Source organism: Cynara cardunculus, unplaced genomic scaffold (assembly GCF_001531365.2).
Source record: "Cynara cardunculus var. scolymus isolate 2C unplaced genomic scaffold, CcrdV1 Un_Scaffold_9289, whole genome shotgun sequence".
Lineage (NCBI taxonomy): Eukaryota > Viridiplantae > Streptophyta > Magnoliopsida > Asterales > Asteraceae > Cynara > Cynara cardunculus.
The window spans coordinates 1-3,604 of NW_020204845.1; the positions used below are offsets into that span (position 1 = coordinate 1).

General features: G+C 33.0%; 1 long non-coding RNA gene across 2 annotated transcripts; it reads left to right on the forward strand.

Moving 5' to 3' along the window:
• The first annotated feature begins 6 nt into the window (after positions 1–6).
• On the forward strand, positions 7–3,341 carry LOC112505253. 2 transcript variants are annotated; one of them, XR_003068365.1, is made up of 5 exons: positions 7–704; positions 785–817; positions 1,879–1,956; positions 2,547–2,654; positions 3,013–3,341. It is a non-coding gene; the product is annotated as an uncharacterized LOC112505253 (long non-coding RNA). The 2 variants fall into 2 exon arrangements; XR_003068364.1 differs by having other exon boundaries at positions 7–131.
• Positions 3,342–3,604: the final 263 nt, after the last annotated feature.

A 3,604-nucleotide genomic window follows, 5' to 3' on the forward strand; every position in this document is an offset into this window, starting at 1 on the left:
AGGTAAATTTTGGATCTTTGTGGAGTTTGTTTAAATTGGTTTCTTATGTGAAAACAGAGATGCAAACATATTGTTCATCACTTATTGGAGACAAAAATGGGACGATGGCAAATTTTACAAAGGTGGCGCAKGTGTTCCTTCATCTTTATCTAGCTTTTACAAACTGTTTCATTCATCTTTTTCTAGCTTTCCATCTTGGTAGCATTTCTTMTTTTTCCATGTAGTGGATAGATCTTTATTTTCATCTGGTGTTTAATCACTCATAAATTTTTGAAAAAGGTTTAGGCTTKAATCGTATACATGATGGTTCRAGTATTGAGGTTTAAGTTTTGTTTTTTATACTTTGATTAAGATGCACGATCARTRATTTTAGTAATTGTTTTTGGAGTTTCAAATCGAATATGTTTGGATGATGCTTATTCTTTGAAGCTTAAATACAAGATCCATTTTTCTCATGAAGCTTAAATACGCTGTTGTGAAGCTTAAATACAAGATGCTTAAGGCAACTTTCTAGGCATCTTTATATACTTCAAATACTCATACACACTACTTATTCACTTCGTTTCCATCTTGCTATCCTCTTTCCAATGATCTTGGTCTTTATATGCTTGATTGTCAATTATGTCRCATTATGTATGCCTTTTCTRGAAATTGCATTATTATGTAGATATTCAATGAGATCACTCYGTTCATGGACAACTGATGTAAGGACATTCTTGAACATGGCATATTTAGCCTTCAGAGTTTGTACAAAATGATCAGATCCCTCATTTTCCTTTTGTAGATATCCCATGATTTAAGATACTTCCAGATTCAGGTATGTGTTTTGACTCGAAACCAGAAACAAAACAAACATGAGCATGGGTYTGTGTGTCTCCAAACATCAGCAAAGTCTTTGATTATCATTTACTGTTGTGGGACTGTTTGGGACTGTTGTCTGGTTATGAACTTACAAACCAGATAGCTAAGTCCATCTAAGTCAAATATTCATTTTCAACATTTACTGCTGTGGGAATGCTTCTTATTTAGATTTTATGCAACACCAACTTTTTAAATGATATTACATATTTGGACATGATATGCTTAGTTTTAGGGTATTGCTAATGTTGCTCTTTATGCCTCCTCTCTTATGTTGCTCTTTATGCCTCCTCTCTTGGGTCTTTTCTAGGCATTGTATTTTTAGCATAAATTGGTCTTTTGTTATAAAAACCGGCGAAATAGAATTAAAGTTGGAACTTTTTTTTGGGATGGGAGGGTTTGGGGGGGGGGGTTTCTGGTGTTAGTTTAAACTGTATTGTTGATTACTTTTGGGGGTGCTTTGTGTTTTCATGTAAATGTGACTTTTTGTTAGAAGGGGATACAAGTATAATGATATTCATGTTTCGTAGATCAGTTTATGTATTAGATTGGTTGGCAATTTCAGGTAAAAATTTTGGATCTTTGTGTAGTTTGTTTAAATTGGTTTCTTATGTGAAAACAAAGATGCAAACATATTGTTTATCACTTATTGGAGACAAAAATGAGACGATGGCAAATTTTACAAAGGTGGCGCAGGTGTTCGTTCATCTTTATCTAGCTTTTACAAACTGTTTCATTCATCTTTTTCTAGCTTTCCATCTTGGTAGCATTTATTCTTGTTCTACATGGTTGTTGTTTCCTACATTGATTTGAGTTTATSCTACAAACAAAAATAAAAACAGTCTTTTGTTGTTTTCCAWTTTTCTTTTGTCTACAAACAAATACCAAAACACCATATGTTGATTGCTTTTTTCCTGCATTGATTTGAGTTAATGGATCGTTGTCTCTTGATATCGGAGCTTATGAATCTCTTCTTGATTTTTATTAACTATATGAATCTCTACTTGTAATGTAATTCAGGAACCAACTGGATTGACTATTCTCTGCACCTTCAAGTATGGAAGTGCTGGAATGGGCCTAGAAGAACATCAATAATGTGTATGCAATAATTYTATTTGATCATGATATACAACTACAAAACTTTTGTGAGGAAACCTGTTATTTTACTCTTTTGAAACTACCAATAACTATAACATTACTACTATAATTGATAATCATATATACCCATTTTCTGTTAGGAAGTGATAGTGGTCGGGAATCATGACTGGTGCAAGKCATACCAGTAATTGAGAAGAGAGCTACTTGCCTACTAGATATCTAGACAAAAAATCAAACATCCAATRAACTAATTTTAGGACTTCATTCACRGGGYCAGTTAAAAGTTATGTGTGYTATATGATACAGAAAATCATTTATAATGACGTTGSYAGATGTGATATGAACGTATGTTTAGCAACAACATCTTATGTTATTTGCATTTGTCCAAATCTTGAATGCAACACATTTTTCCTTTTTTTCTCTTTTAGTACATGTTGGTTTCTTCTTCATAGCATATTACATGAATCTGTTTATGATTAACTGGAACTTAGTCTCATGCCTGGATAGAGTTAGTGTCACTGTTGAGTTGAAATCTACATACTTTCTTTTAGACTCCTATTGCATTATAAGAACATGCATTTCTGTCGTAGGTTGTTTTAGTTTCCGCTACCCTTCCAAACGAAATATTGGAGATTACCAGCAAATTCATGACTGATCCTGTTTGAATCCTTGTAAAAGGTGATGAATTGACTCTTGAGGTAAGACATATGCTGCTTAATTTGATAAGGACTACTCTGCCTACCAAGATGTTTTTTTTAATTTGCCTATTTTACCATGTCAGGGCATAAAACAATTCCTTGTTGTGGTAGATAGAGAAAATTGGAAGTTTGATACTCTCTATGATTCGTATGATATTCTTACATTTACATGGACTATATTTTTTTGTAATACAAAGCGAAAGGCAATACATAGTCTCTTTTTCTTTTATTTTAGTATATCATGGAAAATATTATGTTTAGTGGGATGATAGTTATCTGCCATTGTTGTTTGTTCTTTATAGTGTACAACCCTTTTGGTTATCGCTTACAAGTATTTACTTCAACTTTCTAAATTCAGGTTGATGCATTTTATGTGACAGTCTATGGGGGCTACCACACTTGATGAATACCTAAAGCATATYAAGAAGGATCTAGCATTGGATAGATGATTTCAACCCATTAAGGACTCTTAAGGTGTCTGAGCCCTCTGTTGATGAAACAATACTGATTTTGGAGGATCTTTGAGAGCGATATAAAATTCACCACAAGCTTCAGTATACTGATGATGCTTTAGTTGCTGCAGCAAAGCTGTCCCCGCAATATAGTCATTTTTGTCAAAATGACAACTAAATGGATCATGATTAATTTCATTAGGCCCTAATGGGTAATGATAGAACCATTTCTCAATCTCTGTTAGTGGGTCAAAATAACACTAAATGGATCTTAATTAATCTCATTAGACCTTGATGGGTTTAATAGGACCATTTCTCCATAAAAAGTCTAACTTGGTCAAAATGAGACTAAAAGAATCATATTTAGTTTGATCAGTCCTTAATGGATATAAAAGGCTAATGCTACTATTTGAGTTTAATTGAGTTATAATAGTACTAAATAGGTCATATTTAGTCTAATCTGACCTTAATGGAAGTAATTGAGGTACAATGGTTCTT